This window comes from Tamandua tetradactyla, chromosome 4 (assembly GCF_023851605.1).
Source record: "Tamandua tetradactyla isolate mTamTet1 chromosome 4, mTamTet1.pri, whole genome shotgun sequence".
Taxonomy (NCBI): domain Eukaryota; kingdom Metazoa; phylum Chordata; class Mammalia; order Pilosa; family Myrmecophagidae; genus Tamandua; species Tamandua tetradactyla.
The window spans coordinates 94,288,041-94,306,099 of NC_135330.1; the positions used below are offsets into that span (position 1 = coordinate 94,288,041).

An 18,059-nucleotide genomic window follows, 5' to 3' on the forward strand; every position below is an offset into this window, starting at 1 on the left:
ATCCTTTCACCATTTAAGTGAAGTGTAAAAATCTAACTTCTCTTATGTCCCTTTACTTTTCCCTGTTTATAAAACACTTGTCTTAAATATTTCCTCTACATCCATTTCAAACCACATTAAGACAGTGTTATTACTTTTGCTTCAACCATGAAATATAATTTAGAAAATTCAAGAGGGTAAGGAAAAACTATTGTATTTACCCATATTTTACTTACATGTTCTTTCTTCCTTTATGATGTTCCAAGATTCTTTCTTTTATTGTTTCCTGTCTGTTAACAGAATTTCCTTTAGCCATTCTTTTAAGGTAGGTCTGCTGGCAATAAATTCTCTTCTATGTTTTCTTGCTGAGAATTCCCTGAGACTATCTTGATTTCTCCCTCATTCCTGAAGGATATTTTCAGTGGGTATAGGATTCTGGGTTGACAGTTCTTTTCTTTCAGTATTTAAAATATATTGTGGCCTTTCCTTCTGTTTTCCATGGTTTCTAATGATAAATTTACTGTCATTCAAATTGGTTCCCCCATGTAGTAAAGGTGTCATTTTTTTCTGGCTGGTTCCAAGAATTTTTCTTTGTCTTTTGTTTTCCTAATTTTAATTATAATGAAATTTGGTGTGAATTAATTGGGTTTATACAGTTTGGGGTTAAGTTTCTTGAATCTATAGATTTATGTCTCTTGCCAAATATGAGAGTTTTTCAGCCATTAAATGGCTGAATGAGTTTTCAGCTAATTTCTTAGACTACTTTTTAAGCTCTGCCTTTTTGGAATTCCAATGACACAAATTTTAGATTTTTTGATATATCCCCAAAAGATCACTGAGGCTCTGTTCATTTCTTTCAGTCTATTTTATCTTTGTCAGATTGAGTAGTTTCTATTATTCTATCCTCTAGTTCACTAATTGTTCATATGTCCTCTACATTCTGTTGTTAAGCCCATCAACTGAACTATTTTTGTTGCTATTGTATTTTTTGAGTTCTGAATTTCTATTTGGTGCTTTTCATATCCTCTTTTTATTTGTTAAGACTTTCTATTTCTTTGTTGAGGCTCTCTATTTTTTCATGTATTTCAACTATGCTTGTAATTGCTCATTGTAGCATTCTTATCATGGCTGCTTTATAACTTTTGCCAGATAATTCTTATATCTCTGTCATCTTGTTGCTGGCCTTTCTTCATCATCTTTCTTAACTCACTTTGAGATTTTCCTGGTTATTGGTGTTGCAACTGATTTTCAGCTAAATCACATTTTCAAATTGTATTAAGTGACTCTGAAAATATTTAAACTTCCTGTTTTAGCTTTTAAAAATATCTTTCTGATACTGCTCTGGCAGGAAAAATCAAGTAGGAGTGGGGATGGGGGTGCTGCCTTATTACTGCCAGGTAGAGGCAGAAGTCCAGATTCTTCACTTGGCCTCCACTGACACTCAAGTCAGGGGCCTCATTACCACTGGTTGGGGGTGGAAGTTCTTGCTCCCCCTGTGGTCTCCACTGACACTATGGTAGATGGAACTTTGTTGCCACTGGGAAATAATGAAAGTCCTGACACTCCACTAGGCTTCCCTGCCATAATTGCAGTGGGGTGGAAGAGTGATGCCTTGTTGCTGGTGGGTTGGAGTGGAAGTTCAGGCACCCCATATGGCCTTTCTGGAAGCATGGAAGGGGGAACTTTTGACTGGCTGGCAGGGATGAACATCCTTTCTAGTATGCACCAGCAGGAATGATCAGGCACCTCTTGAAGGTGGAAGCTTGGGCTCTCCATTTGGTCTTTGCTGGAATGTGTGGCAGTGTGGGCACAGCTTTTTCAGTGGTGTTTGTGTGGAATAAAGCATTGCTGACTAAGTTTTCTGTCTTTTAGACAGCCACTTTTCTGGTCTTGACTAGAATAAGGTTTGTTTTGGAGTTGTTTTGTCTGTGCATATTAGTATTTCTGGGTTACTGGCTTCTTCAGCTCCAAATTTAAGATATATAAGGCAAAAATAAAACACATGGAACACATCACCATGTTGTTCTTTAGATCTTAAGATAGCTGGGGGTCTGCTGCTTTCTCTTGATCTTCCAGAGATTTTTTATATTTGCCAAGTATAATTTCTAGGGATTTTTAGTTGTGCTTAGTGACAGAAAGAGAGAAAAGCAAATTAATTCATCTTCCTAGAGGCAGATTTTCATAATTTTATTTACTTATTAATTATTGTTTTTTGCATGGGCAGGTATTGGGAATCAAACCTGGGTCTCTGGCATGGTAGGTGAGAACTCTGCCTGTTGAGCCATTGTGGGCCACCCTGATAATTTTATTTTTAACTTATCTTGATCTCTATATTTAAAGTAGGTTTCTTTTTTGCAACATACTGATGCATCCCCCTCTTTATGTTTAAACAAATCTAATAAATTCAACCTTAAATTGCTGTCATGCCATTATCCTATTCACATATAATGTGATTATTGATATGCTTTTTTAAATTTTATCACTTTAAAAGCTGTTTCTCTTTGTTCCATCTGTCCATTGTCTCTTATTCTCCCTACTCTTGGTTAATTGAACAATTTTTATCCCATTTTAAGTTCTCTATTGACTGTGCCTATTTTAAGACAGTTTTGGAGGTTTTATCTGAAGGAATTTCTTTAATAGTTCTTATAGTGTATTTTTTTTGGTAATGAATTTTACTCAGTCTTTGTCATAGAAAGTCTTTATTTTTCATTCATTCTTTGGAAGATATTTTCACTGGGTATAGAAGTCTAGTTGACAATTTCTTTTTTGTATGGAACTTTGAACAGCTCCTATGTTTTTTTGTTCTAAGATATCCAAAGAAAAGAAAAGTGCCATGTTTTTTAAAAAAAAACTCTTTGTTCCTTTATAGACAATAAATTTTTCCCCTGGTTTTCTACAAGATTTTCTCTTTGTCATTTGTTTTCAGAAGTTTGATTATTCTGCAACTAGATATGCTTTTTGTTTGTTTGTTTTCTTGTTTGTTCTGGCATTTGCACCCTTGGTTTTCCTGAGTTTCTTAAATCTGTAGTTAGGTGCCTGTCTTGGCCATTATTTCTTCAAATATTTATTTTTGCCCTGTTCTCTCTCTTTCTTCTGGAATTCCAGTTGCACATTTGATAGACTATTTGATTTATCTCTCAATGTTTGGATCCTCAATTCAACTTTTCTCTTTCTTTTTTATGCCACATTTTAGTAATTTCTTGATATCTTCAAGTTGCTTGAATTTTTCCCCTTAGTTGAGTCTATTGATAAGCTAGTAGAAGTTTTTTTTTCCACCTCTGCTATTTTGCTTTTTATTTCTAGAATTTCCATTGGATTCTTTCTTATAACTTCATTTCTCTTTGGAAATTACTCATTGAGTCATGCATGCTTTTTACCTTTTCCATTAACACACTTAACATGTTTCTTATACATATTTTAATATCCTTGTCAGATAGTTCCAACATCTGTCATATTTGAGTTTGTTTCTGATGATTACTTTTTCTCCTGAGCATGCTGCTTTTCTTTGTATGCTTTCTAATTTTTCTTTTTTTGCTGAAAGGCAGACATCTTACATAGGACAGTAGAGACAGAGGTAAATACCTTTACACCTAGAAATGAGCATACCTTTCTGCTAAGACTTTAGTACAAGGGTTTGAGTTAATCTAATGAGAAGTTGAGCTGGCTTTGAAGTTGTTGCTATGGCTATGCTTAATGAGTTACATATTTCAAATTTCCCTAGTACTATTTTGTGTTTAGGGAGAGGGCTTGTTTGCCAGCAGGGTGTTTTCAATGTGTGCTTCATTTTCCAGCTTGAGTTCTTCCCTTTGCCCTGAACCTCAGTGAAAGTATGTCTCTTGTAATTTTATTGTTACATCCTCCTTGCTAGCTATGTTCAACTTCCAGAGAAACTACCAAACTGTTTGCCATAGTGACTGAACCATTATATATTCCCAGCAGTGATATGTGAGGGTTTCTATTCTCCACATCCTCACCAACACTGGATATTTTCCTTTTTTTAAAAAAATAACCGTCCTAATAGATGTGAAATGGTATCTCATTGTGTTGGGTTTCTTTTTTGCTGTAAAAAATGGTAAGTTTATTGGTTAAAAAAATATCTTCTTTCCAGAAATTTCAAATAATTTGCACACTTCATTTTATTTGTCCACAAAGCAAAAACATTGGAGGAGAAAGAATGAAAGGATGCATGGTTTTTTATACAATTTATACTACAACATGACCTGTACAACCAGCCTTTTATTATGTTGGTTCTAAGAAAACAGAGAAGCCATTCATTCAGAAGATTTTCACCTCTAACATCACTCCAGCTCCTGTGGAAATTTGGGGTGGTTGCATATGGCTTCTTGGCCATCTGATTCTGGGTGTTTAGGAAAAGGAATTCAACTAGGGAGCTCAACATGTTTCAAATAATTGTTATCATTCCATGATGACCCTACAAAGGGAAGGCTCAGAGGTAGGAAAGTAATGTCTTTATTCCTCTTTCCACATGAAAAGACCTCAGATTTTGTGAGCCAGCTGGGGATCCACTACCCTATCACCCATGGGTCCTACCAAATACACAGCAGGCTGGATACTCACCAGCCCAAAGGACTTCTTCCAGCCCTCCTGGTCTTATTTCAGGTTGGCAATGCCCTTCAGAGTGGATCATATAAATGGAACATCTCTTACAGAGAGTCTCTTTCAGGGGAAATAATTTGTTATTACTCATGGTTCTCCTGGCTGGATGGGCTTCAGGGGATTCTACTCAGTACAAAAAGCTTCACATTCCTCTTTTACTTTTCTGCATTAAGTTCCTCAAAGACTTCCATTCTTGCTAACTGGCTAGAACTTGAACTTGTGTTTACTCTTACACAGGCCCAAAGCCCTTGCAAACCTATTTCTTTCAATTTATAGCATAACCCACTGTGGCCTAGGAAACACCAAGCCTTATAATTTAAGACTTATTCTCAGTAAGTAAGAGCACTCCATTTTGGAAAGGCATAAGATATGTCTATCAGGCCACCAGACTTTTTTTTGTAAGCCAAGAATGAATCTAGTTAAGTGAGTGTTGAGTCTGAAGCAGCCCACTGGAGAGTGCTGCTCAGTCCAATGTTTTTGCCACTGCACCACAGTGAGGGTTGGTCCTTTTTGGGACATCTCTGAAGACTGTAGGAAACAATCTGGAATGTAATCCGGATGGCAAAGCACTGATTTTCCAAAACTGCTGAAAGTTGAATGGAATCAAGTCTGGTGAATAAACTGGACAGTACCATCTTGGACCCCATATGAGGGGTGGGAATAAGCAATGAGCCTGAACTACAAGGCCCATAAGCTGGCTCTAAGGACCATGTCTAGATGGGATTTCAGGCACATATGGGATAATGGTGGCATCACTCAAATGTGTGTGTAACCCTCCAGTGGGCCAAGTTTGAAGTCAATCTCTCATTTAAGTAGTAGTCTTAGTGCTATATATAAACACTGCATAAGTTAGCTAAGAAATGGAAGGTTTTCTTGAGTGGAAAATATTTAATATGTAGTCCAAAAGCACAATAGCCCAAGCAAAAAAAAGCAAGGTGTTTCCATCAGTCTCCTACTGAGAGTTCCTTTGTGAGGATTACAAGACAAACACATACAGAGATGCAGGAAGCTCACCCTAAATGCTGCCTTCTTCTTCCCTCCTCATAAATGGGAAAGGAAGCTAAGTTTCAGGTGCCAAACTGCTCTTCTGATCTTGTTTGTCAGTTCTATACTAAAACCAGGAAATGGGAGATCCAGATGTGAACAAACAGAACAAAAAAGCATTTCCAGATTAGGAGACTTTAAGAATTCCAGTGAAATCCTATGTTCCAAGCCATAACATCAGTTGAAGAGCTGGAGGATTAAAATTACTGGTCTTCTGACCTGTGGGAAGAATGAGGGTGGAGTTATCAACTCCTTGACTCAGGAGGCTTTGGAGGATAGTTAATTTTGTTAAGTCAAAAGGCAGTTCCAGGCCTACTAAAGAAGTAGAGGGCAAAGACACCAAAGGAGAGCTGAGCCCAAGACTGACAAATTTAAGGTGTTTAAACTAAGTCCAACCTCCTGGGTTAAAAGCACTCTGGTGCCCAGCCAACTTCACCGCCAGACCCTTTTAACCTACCCACTTCATTCACCTTCACAGCATCCTTCTGACACTGCAAGCTGTGGCCAGCTGTGTTTTAATGGTGTAGCCCCATTTTGGAAGTAGTAGATTCTCAGGGGTGTTGGGCAAAAACCAACATTACCCTCAGGTTTGGGAAAAATCTGCTGAGAGGGATGAAAGGTCTGACTGATCTTCAGACTCTGACATGGAAAACCCCTGGGGCAGTGGGCTTTGGTTTCAGGAAGACTCAGTGCCTCATGACCTCATGTAAACCTCACATTTCAAGTCGCTGAGGTTAGGCCAACTTGCTAGAAACCTGAAGTGACTGTGAACCTTGGTGCATAGGGAGTCTTGTGGGCTTCTCAGACCTGGGTCTCACCCAGCATTAAGGAAAAATTGTTCATGAGGTGGAAGCAGTTATATTCCTGTTTGTCTTTATTCCAGGGATCTCAGTTTATATACTCTTAGGAGGTAGGAAATGAGGAAATCCAGGGCAGAAGAGGGGGCAGATAGGAGTGGCTCATTTCCTTTCCTTTAGGGCAATGCTCAGGACTTTTAATTAATTTATTTATTTATTATTTGTAGTTAGAGCTGCAAATAATTAGGCAATTATTGCTAATGTTGAATTTCCCTTTGTATGTATGTTCAAGACTGCTAAGCCACATCTAGAGAGTCAGTATCAAGCTTGTTTTGAAAATTTCCCTTTACTCTTGAAACAAACAAGAGGATAGTTTGTTTCCAGCTGAAGATGAAGTGATAAGTTAAACTTCCATAGCCCTAACCAAGGCAGGTTTTCCCACAAGAGATCCTTGCAGCTCAGTTCTGGCATCTTCTTCCTAGATCTTCTATCTAGACAGCACAAAACCATGGGGCAAGTGAGAAACTTTCAAAATCCATGGAAGGGCAGGGAGACACCCTGCAGGTAGGCCTCGAACAAGAAGGGTCTCCCATTTTACTGGCAGGAGTTATCTCGAGAGCTTGCAAAAATGGTAGATTCTCAGTATTCCCTACCTACAAAGCCCTGGGCAGCTGGAGGTGCCACAACATTGATAATGTTCTTGTATGACTGGTATCCAGAGGGAAGTCACATGAGGGTGGGCAGTCATAAGAGGAGGGCAGGGCTGAAGGAGAACTGATGGATGCTATCTGAGGCAGAACAATGGGAGGAAGGAAAGACCAAAGAAATAGAGCTGAAAATAAAAAGGCTAGGAAAACTTGGCACTAGATGGAAGTGAGCAGGAACCTGCACATAAAAAGAACCATAAGATAACAAACTTGGCTCATGGGGCTGGGGGGAGAGGCAGTGGCCACCTGTCCTGTGGCATAAGTTCTCAATGAGAAAGCTTCATAAACCCCAGCTCTGCCTGGAGCTTCTGCTTCCAGAATATCAAGCTAGCTAAACCAGAGTTCTAGAAAAATTCCAGAATATTAGGCTGGTCACATGGGCTGACATGCAGGAAGAATGACTGTAAGGAAGATAGTTATGTGTAGTCCTGTAGCACCCTTCTTCTGTGGCTACAGCAGCTCTGGGGGTTGGGTGGGGTTGATGGGTCTCAAGGATGAGGTTCTGTCATGTCTGAACTAGGGGCGATCTCCCTGGGCAGAATTCTTTTGAATGTTGCAGTAAATCCAGCTTGGAGAGAATGTGTTCAATGTGCTCAACTGGTCTGCAATCTCTTCTTGGATGTGCAATTCAAGGACTTCTCACATGGGTGGATCCAGAGGGATGTGGGCTGACACCTCCTCACTCACCCTTTTGGATCATCATCCTGATATATAACTGACATGGCCTCTCTACTGTTTGCCTCATATTCTAAGCAGAAGAGCTCATGCCCAGAAGGTTCCATATCAGAGCTGCCACCACCTCAGCTTTCACTAGACTCCTCAAAGTCTGGGTGGTTTGGGTGGGTAGAGTCATCTTGCCATCCAATGGGTGCACCTGTATGTCAGGCTTGTCAGGCCACATTGGTATGGGCATGGGCTGTCTCCTCACCTTTTCCTTGGCTGCCTGCTTCACCTTCTGGTCAGAGTCTTCCTTATGGGAGCTGGGAGAGAATTAGGGACAGTCAGGGGAAGGTTGAGTAAGGCTGGGCAGTACTGGGTGAGCTGTTTCCATCAGATATGGTGCTCGAAGTCATGGCTCATGTCAGCTGCCTGCCAGGCTTGCAGCAAAGCCCCAGCCCAGGTCCAGCACTGCATCCATCTGGAGCCCTGAGCAGTGATCTGCAGCCTACTCAAGGGCCCTAAGGGCTGCCCCCCTCATTGTGGTTTGATTTGTATTTACCTAACAGCTAATGATGTTGAGCATCTTTTCATGTGTTTACTGACCATTTGCATGGAGAAATGTCTGCAAACTCCTTTGCACATTTTAAAATTGGGTTGTTTGTTTTATTACTTGTTGAGTTGTAGGTCTCTATATGTTCTGGATGTCAACCTTTTATTAGATATATGGTTTGCAAATATTTTCTTCAATTATGTAGGTTTTATTTCACTTTCTTGATAATATCCTCTGATGCAAAAAAATTTTTTAATTTTAATACAGTTTACTTTATCTATTTTTTTCTTTTGTTTCTCATGCTTTTGTTGTAAAGTCTAAGAATCCATTGCCTAAATACAAGGCCTTGAATATGGTCCCCTATGTTTTCTTTTATAGAGTGAGTTCTTATGTTTAGGTCTTTAATCCATTTTGAGTTAATTTTTGTATAATGTGTGAAGTAGGGGTCCATTTTAATTTTTTTTACATGTAGACATCCAGTTTTCTCTGAACAATTAGTTGAAGAAATATTCTTTCCCAACTGAGTGGGTGTGATGCTCTTGTTAGACATCAGTTGACCATGGATGTTTGGGTTTATTTACAAACTCTTATTTGATTCCACTGGCCTATGTATCTGTCCTTGTGCCACTTATACACTGTGTTGATTACTTTAGCTTTGTACTATATTTTAAATTCAGGAATTGTGAGACCTCCAACTTTGTTCTTCTTTTTTGAGATTTTTTTGGCTAATCGGGGCTCTTTAATTTCCATATGAATTTAATTATTGACTTTTTCATTTCTGCAAAGAAGGTTATTGGGGTTTTATTGGGATTGAGTTGAATCTGCTTATTGCTTTGGGCAGAATTGACATCTGAACAGTATTTAGCCTTCCAATCCATGAACTAAGAATGTCCTTCCATTTATTTAGGTCTTTTAAAAAATTTCTTTCAGCAATGTTTTATAATTTTCCATGTATAAGTCCTTTACAAGCTCTGTTAATTTTATTTTTAGATAACTGATTCTTTTAGTTGTTATTAGAAAGGGAATTTTAAAATTGATTTCCCCTTCATATTTTCCAATACTACTGTATAGAAAACCACTGATTTTTTTCAGGTTGATCCCGTACTCTGCCACTTTGCTGAATTCATTTATCAGCTCTAGTAGCCTTGTTGTGGTTTTCTTGATATAGAATTATATCATCTGTAGATAAGAAATGTTTTACCTCTTTTCTAATTTGAATGTCATTTATTTCTCTTTGTTGCCTTATTGCTCTGATTAGCTTCCAGTATAATGTTGAATAGCAATATTGGAAATGGACATCATTTTCTTGTTCTTAAACTTAAAAGGAAAGATTTCAGTCTTTCACCATTGAGTATGATGGCAATCATAGGTTTTTCATAAATATTCTTTATCACTTTAAGAAGCTTCCTTTTTTCCCTACTTTTCTGAGTGATTTTATCAAAAAATGGCACAGATTTATGGGATACCATTTCTTGCATCAAGTGTAAATTCAAGTGTGTTTTCTTCTGCAAAGTTAATATAGTGTATGAGATTCATTGTTTTTCTTATGTTGAACCACCCTGGAATTCTTGGAATAAATTCCACTTGATCATGCTGTATGATTTTTTTTACATGCTGTTGGATTTGGTTTGTGAGTATTTTGCGAGGATTTTTGCATCTATATTCAAAAGGAATATTGGTCTATGATTTTCTTTTCTGGGTGTGGTAGTTAGATTCAGTTGTCAACTTGGCCAGGTGAAGGCACCTAGTTATGTTGCTGCAGACATGAGCCAATGGTATGTGAACCTCATCTGTTGCTGATTACATCTATAGTAAGCTAGGAGGCATGCCTGCTGCAATGAAAGATGTTTGACTTAATTGGCTGGGGCTTAAATGAGAGAGCGCAATGTAGCATAGCCCAAGCAGCTTGACATACCTCAACTCAGCACTCACAGCTCAGCCCAGGCCTTTGGAGATGCAGAAAGGAATCACCCCGGGGAAAGTTGTTGGAACCCAGAGGTCTGGAGAGAAGGCCAACAGAGATTACCCTGAGCCTTCCCACATAAGGAAGAATCTCAGATGAAAGTTAGCTGCTTTCCTCTGAAGAACTAACAAAATAAATTCCCTTTTATTAAAAACCAATCCGTCTTTGGTGTGTTGCATTCTGGCAGCTAGCAAACTAGAATAGATTTGGTACTGGACAGTGGGATGCTGCTGCAGTTTGCAAATGCCAGATATGTTGGAATGGCTTTTTTGGTGGCTAAGGGGAAGATTTTGGAGGAACTGTGAAGAGAATGATAGAAAAGTCCTGGAGTGCTTGAAGAGACTGTTGGTGTAAATGGAACCACTGCCAATCTGGACAAAGGGGGATGCAAAGGGACAAATTGGAGTTTGTAGAGTGAGAACCATGGAAGCTCAGGTCTGAAGCCAAGAAACCTCAGCCAGGAGAGTGGACCCACCCACATACATGGAGAGGGTGAGTTTACCCTGAAGGGCAAGGATGAGTTTCCCACCTTATTGCAGTGGAAGAGTCGTGCAACCACTGGCCTTGGAGAAGGTACAGCATGCTACCTGGGGGACTGGGGAAAGCCTGGCTGCCACTTCATGGAAGGGTTGAGTGTGTGCCCTGGAAATGGCAGAGAGCCAAGAAGTGGCCCTGATACCTGGAGAGAGTGAGCCAAGAAAATGTGGTCTTCTCAATGTTCCCTGAGGTTGATTTGGAAAGAGGCAGGCCACTGCATAGGCCCTTGGAAAGGGTGGGACTGCCACTTTCTAAAGCTGAAGGATAAATGACTTTCAGACTTTGAAATCCAATGGTGTTTGTCCTGCAGGTTTTCTTTCCAATTTCTACATATGGATCCTGTGACTGTCCTTCCTTTGTATATTGGCACCAGACAATTTGTTTTGAGATTCACAGGTCCACAGATGGAAGAGAATTTTTTTCACCTTAAGATTGTTTAAGGTGATGCATGTAGTTGCCAAGTTGACAAGGGGTGGTAGTTAGACTCAGTTGTCAACAGGTAAAGGCACCTAGTTCTATTGCCGTGGACATGAGCCAAAGGTATGTAAACCTCATCTGTTGCTGATTACATCTGCAGTTGTCTAGGAGGCATGCCTGCTGCAATGAAAGATATTTGACTTAATTGGCTGGGGCTTAAATGAGAGCACAATGTAGCACAGCCCAAGCAGTTCAGCATACCTCATCTCAGCACTTGCAGCTCAGCCCAGGCCTTTGGAGATGCAGAAAGAAATTACCCTAGGGAAAGTTTTTGGAACTCAGAGGCCTGGAGAGAAGGCCAACAGAGATTACCCTGAGCCTTCCAACATAAAAAAGAATCTCAGATGAAAGTTAGCTGCCTTTCCTCTGAGGGACAAACAAAATAAATCCCCTTTTATTAAAAGCCAAGCTGTCTCTGATGTGTTGCATTCTGACAGCTGGCAAACTAGAACACTGGGGATACCTTGATCTGGCTTTGATATTAGAGTAATGTTGGCCTTGTAAAATGAGTTAAGAAGGATTCCCTGTTCTTGAACTTTTTGGAAGAATTTGAGCCAGATCGGTGTTAATTCTCCTTTGACTATTTGGTAAAATTCATCAGTGAAGCCATGTGCTCCTGTGCCCTTTTTCTGGGAGGTTTTGGATTATTTATTCATTCTCTTTACTTGTTATTCATCTGTTGAGATCTTCTACTTATTGATTCAGTTTAGGTAATTTGTGTTTCTAGGAATTTGCCCATTTCATCTAGATTCTCTAAATTGTTGACATATAATTTTTATAGTATTCTTTTATAATCATTTTTTGTCTTAAGATCAATATAATGTCCCACCTTTCATTTCTAGTTTTAGTTATTTGTGTCCTCTGCATTTTTTTTCAGCCTAGCTAAATGTTTAACCACTTATTTGGTTTCCTTAATTTTATTGTTTTTACTTCTCTGTATCATTGATCTGTGTGCTAATTATCTTATTTTCTTCCTTTTTTGCTCTCTTTGTGATTTGTTTGCTCCTCTATTTTTTAGTTTTTCCAGGTGTGAGGTGAGGTCACTTATTTGAGCTGCTTCATGTTTTTAACATAAGAATTTATAGCTAAAAATTTCCCTCTCAAAATTGACTCTGCTATATCCCTAAGTTCTGGTAAGTTATACTTTTATTTTAATTTGCCTCAAGATGACTTTATGGTCTATCCTATGGAATGGTTCATGTGCCTTTGAGAAGAATACATATCCTGTTGCTATGTGATGAAGTGTCTGTATGTTTGTTAGATCCAACTTGTTTATAATATTCAAGTCTCCCATTTCCTTTTTGATCTTCTGTCTACATGTTTTATCCATTTGGGAAAATATTGTATTTTAGTTTCCTAGAATTAATATAGAACTGTCCACATCTTACTGCACACAGATCAATATTTGCTTCATATAGTTTGGGGCTCTGCTAGTAGATGCATCTGTATTTATCATTTATTCAATGATGTCTTCTTGTGGAATTGGCCCTTTTATCAGTACATGGTATCATTCTTTGCCTTTCTTAACAGTTTTGTACTTCAAATCTGTTTCATCGATATGAGTACAGGTATTTCAGCTCTCTTTCAGCACTATTTGAATGGAATTTTTTCCATCCTTTCACTTTCAAAATACTTGTTTTTAATTTAAGATGAGTCTCTTGTAAACAGCATATAATTAGGACAGGCTATTTTATGTGGAAAGCCCAAAGACTGAAATGACAGAAATTGATTCAAACTCAAAAAGGAGTATGACAATCTACTAAAGAATAGAAAAGATGCTCATTTAAATCAGAAGTTATATGAAGGTAAGAAGGCAAGTAGTGTTCAAGCTATTCTTTATATTTTGTTTTTTAACAAAGAAATAAAATACTAATCCTCAATGTTTCTAATGTTCTAAATTACAGTATACTAAATAATTATTATTCTATTTTTTCATTTTATTCCTATACATTTATAGCACTAACAGAGTTTTTAATATTTTGACAAAAATTTTTAAAAATCACAGAACAATTATTCTTTTTCCCACAGAGTTTTAAAATCACTTTGCATGGTTCACAACTTGCACAGTCAGTTTTATTGTCCCATAATACCATGCAAAGTGAGGACAACCTGTAGATAGTTGTGCTTTTTAGAAAATAATGAGAAGGGAAAAATAGAATATTTTATATTTATCTATTTATTCATCATTTTTGGTGTTCTTCATTCTTCCCTGTAGGTCTGAGTATTGATTTAGTTTCATTTTCCTTAGACCTGAAGAAGATTCTTCAGAACTCCTTGTATTATATGTCTACTTGTGGAAAAATTCCTTCAGCTTTGGTTTACCTAAATATGTCTGTATTTTAACTTCATTTTTAAAAGATAGCGAATTCTGGGGCAACATTTGATTTTCTTTCAGCACTGTGAACATGTCTTTCCATTGTCTTCCAGCTTACATTGTTTCTGATAACTTAAGGAAGAAGTCTGATAATTCTTATTGCTGTTTCCCTGTATGTAATATGCTCCTACCTGACTCTGCCAGTCGCTTCAAGATTTTATCTTTGGTTTCTAGACGTTTCCAATGATGAGTCTAGCTATGGTTTTCCTTGTATTTCTCTTATTTGGGTTTGATGAGATTTTTGGATTTGTAAGTTGATATTTTTAATAAAATTTGGCACATTTCAGCTATTATAATTTTTATTTTTATTTTTGCTCCATCTCTTCTCCCCTGGATATCTGTTATCTTTAGGCTAGACTATTGATGCTGCCCTAAGACTCATATTTTTTCTTTTCATTTTTCTCTCTATTGCTAAGATTGGATTTTCACTGAGATATCCCCAAGTTTGCTGCCACACCTGATCTGCTGTTACGTACCCTATCCAATGAAGTTTTTACTTTTAGTTACTGAACTTTTACTTCTAGAGTTTACCTCTGATTCTTTATTTTTTATAATGTCCATTTCTCTGCTGAGATTAGCTGTATGCTTTCTCATTAAGAAAATATTTTCCCTTGAATTTTTAAACATACTTTCCTTTAGTTTGAACCTATGTATTACTGCTGCTTTAAATATTTTTGTTTGCCAAAGTTAACATCTGGACCATTTGAGGGTAGGTTTCCATAAGGTGCTTTTTTTGTCATATTTTCCAATTTCTTTGAATATCTAGAAATTTTTTATTGTTCATGATAAATTGTAGAAACTGAATTCTATAATCTTTCCTGAAAATGATCATTTTAATTCTAGAACATAGTTCAATCATTGATTTATAAGTTTGAACTTCAATAGACTTGAATTTATCCTTCCTTAGGGAGAATCTGTGGAAATCTCAAGATGTTTCCCAGGACTCTAACTTGACAATACTCCATCTCCAAACTTCCTCTTCCCTGAGAATTTTGTTAGTCTTTTCTTTTAGGCTTTTTTTTTCAGAGAGCCTAGGAGAGACCTAAATCTGGGGCTTGGTTCTTTTTCCTAAGGTATAGTTTTTTTAGGATCTTATTTGGATTCCTGGGTAGTTAACAAGTTATTAAGGATATCTCTCTGTTCAAGCTGAGCAAGACTTCCAATGCACTAAACAATACTTCATCTTGGATATCTCCTTTCTATTCCCAACCAGAAGGACTCACTCTTTGGTAAGACTTGTCTAGTCTCACCCTGGGTGTTCTAGTTTGCTAACTGCCTTAATGTGATATACCAGAAATGGAATGACTTTTTAAAGGGGGAATTTATTAAGTTGCACATTTACAGTTCTACAGCCATGAAATTGTTCAAATTAAACAAGTCTATAGAAATGTGCAATCTAAGTGTCATGGTCAGGTTCATGTGTCATTGGCCAAGTGGTGGTATCTGTATCAGTTGGGCAAGTGCTGGCCTGTCTGTTGCTATGAGGACATTTCATAGAATTAAATCATGATCATGTCAGCTGCATCCACAGATGATTCCATTTGTAAGCAGCCAAGGGGAGTGTCTTCTGCAATGAATGATGCTCAATCTAATCACTAGGAAGCATTTTAAGTAAGATTCAGAAGTGACAGGTTCTCTTCCTGCTTTGGCTGGTGAGCCTCTCCTGTGGAGTTCATCCAGACCCTCCATTGGAATCATCAGCTTCACAGCCTGCCCTGTGGATTTTGGACTCTGCATTCCCATGGTCATGTGAGATATATTTATAAATTTTATATTTAGTGTTCCCTGTTGATTCTGTTTCTCTAGAGAACCCTAGCTAATGCACTAAGGCATCTAGGGAAAGATGCCTTGGTTCAAGAAGGCTGATGACATTCAGTGTTTCTCTCTCAACTGAAAAGGCATAGAGCAAACATAGTGACATCTGCTATCTTTCTCTCCCAGCTTCTTAGTTCATGAAGCTCCCTCAGGGCATTTTCATTCTTCATTTCTGTATTAGTTAGGATTCTCTAGAGAAACAGAAACAGAATCAACAGAAAATATTGGTAAAGATAAAATTTATAAAAGTGCCTCATGTAACTATGGGAATGTAGAGTCCACAATCTGTAGGGCAGGCTGTGAAGCTGACAATTCCAATGGAGGGTCTGGGCAAACTCCACAGAAAAGGCTTGCTGGCTGAAGCAGAAAGAGGGTCTGTTTCTTTTGAATTCTCCTTAAAAGGCTCCCAGTGATTAGATTAAGCATCACTCATTGTAGAAGACACTTCCCTTGGCTGATTACAAATGGAATCAGCTGTGGATGCAGCCAACATGATCATGATTTAATTCTATGAAGTGTCCTCATAGCAACAGACAGGCCAGCACTTGCCCAACCAGACAAACAGATACCACCACCTGGTCAAGCTGACACATGAACCTGACCATGACAATCTCCAAAGGTCTCTGGCTGTGTGGGCGCTTGTGCTTCCCATGGTTGTCTCCAAAGTGTTTCCTCTTTTAAAGGATTCCAGCAAACTAATCAAGACCCACTGGAATGGGTGGAGTCACAGCTCCTTCTAATAAAAAAGTTAATACCTAGAGGGTGCAAGTATAGTTCAGTAGTAGAATTCTCACTTGCCATGTGGGAAACCAGGTCCAATTCCAAGCCCAATTCCAGGCCCATGTGTTTCCCCAAATAACAAAGAAACAAGCAAACAAACAAAGGAAGCAAACAAACAAAAATTCAACAAATGATGCTGTGATATGGAGATGCTCACCTTGAAAAAGAATGAAATGTCATGCCTGCCATACAGCATTCAAAAAAAGTTAATACTCAAAATTTGTTGTGTCACATCTCCATGGAGGTAATCTAATCAAATGATTCCAGCCTGCATTATTGAATAAGGATTAATGGAAAAAGTTGCTCCCTCAAGATTGGATCAGGATTAAAACATGCCTTTTCTAGGATACATAATACTTTCAAACCAGCACACTGGGCATATGAACCCAGCCTTCCACCAAGAGCTGTGGTAAACCCATAGAGAGGCTGTGCCCTTTCAACTGGGCAGCTTCCTCCACTCTGCTTCTTTACCCTGCAAAACACAACTATTTCAATTATTTTAAACTCTTTCTGTAACTTCATCTCAGTGCAATTTCTGTGTTAGGCTTCAGCTCCAAGTTAATGTGCTAAGGTCAGGAAACTATCCACAGGCAGAGGTTCTCTTGTAAGTCTCCTATCTCCCAAGGGTTGGGGTCTGGTTCTATCTATTTTTGGCCACCTGATAATAATTGCCTCATCTATTTAATTAAATTTTATAAGGGTTATTTAGGGCTAGTCTGGTATCAATTAATATATCTTATACAGAAGAGGCAGTCTCACATTTCTTTTTTTTTTTTTTTTTTTTTTTTTTTTTTAAAGAGAGGGAGGAAGGGAAGGAAAGACAGAGAAGGAAGGAAGGATGGAAGGAAGGAAGGGAGGAAGAAAGGGAAACATCTTTAAACATTTTCTTGTTTTATTATATTTTGTTTGTTTGTTTGTTTTTTACATGGGCTGGGGCCGGGAATCGAACCGGGGTCCTCCGGCATGGCAGGCAAGCACTCTTGCCCGCTGAGCCACCGCGGCCCGCCCTCACATTTCTTTTTTAATTGATCAATACCTAAAGGTTGGTTTCTAACTGCTTGGAAAAGGAAAACTAATTAGATATAATCCTTGTTGCTGTAAACATCATCTACTTGAAAGCCATTGATATCTTGTCACCTTATCCTATTCAGCCCAAGTTTATCTCTATTCATATGGCTCTTTTTCTCTTTTCTATAATGGGCAAGGACCAGGAATTGAATCCAGGTCTCCAGCATCACAGGAGAGAACCCTGCCACTGTGCCACCATCACCCACTATCCATATGACTTTAAAACTGAGAGCAACATATTATAATATTCATGAGTATATGTGAACTTCATCTTAGTGTTGAGTAAACCCAGGAATAAACCATGTTTTATCTATTTTATGTGGCCTGCACTCAATTAGTTTCATAAACATATTAGCATGAAGAAACAATCCAACAAAAACAAACAAGACAAAATAATCTTTTCCTTGTTCTAAGATACACAACCCCCCTCCCATTTTGATGATTTGAAATGTAAATGGATCTTACAATGGAAGATTGAACTTAAAATTTCTTTAACCCATAGAAAGCTAATATAAAAGTAATCATTTGTTTTATTTATTTATTTATTTATTTATTTATTTATTTATTTATTTATTTATTTATGCATGGGTAAGCTCCAGGAATCAAACCTGAGTCTCCAGCATGGCAGGCAAGAATTCTGTGATAATTTGTTTTAAAAATTGATGAAATTTTTAATGAAGGAGTGATATGG

At 38.0% G+C, this 18,059-nt stretch overlaps 1 long non-coding RNA gene and 1 pseudogene across 2 annotated transcripts in view; one reads left to right on the forward strand and one right to left on the reverse strand.

Annotated features, from left to right (window-relative positions):
• Positions 1-267: 267 nt before the first annotated feature.
• LOC143681189 (uncharacterized) overlaps positions 268-18,059 on the forward strand; it is a 218,187-nt gene continuing 200,395 nt past the window's right edge. The window contains exon 1 of one of the 2 annotated variants that reach the window (XR_013174450.1): positions 268-304. This is a non-coding gene — a long non-coding RNA (uncharacterized LOC143681189). Of the gene's footprint in view, positions 305-14,849; positions 14,935-18,059 lie in introns of those variants that run through there. The other variant, XR_013174451.1, reaches the window with a different exon arrangement.
• Positions 7,661-9,578, reverse strand: LOC143679363 (UPF0561 protein C2orf68 homolog pseudogene; annotated as a pseudogene).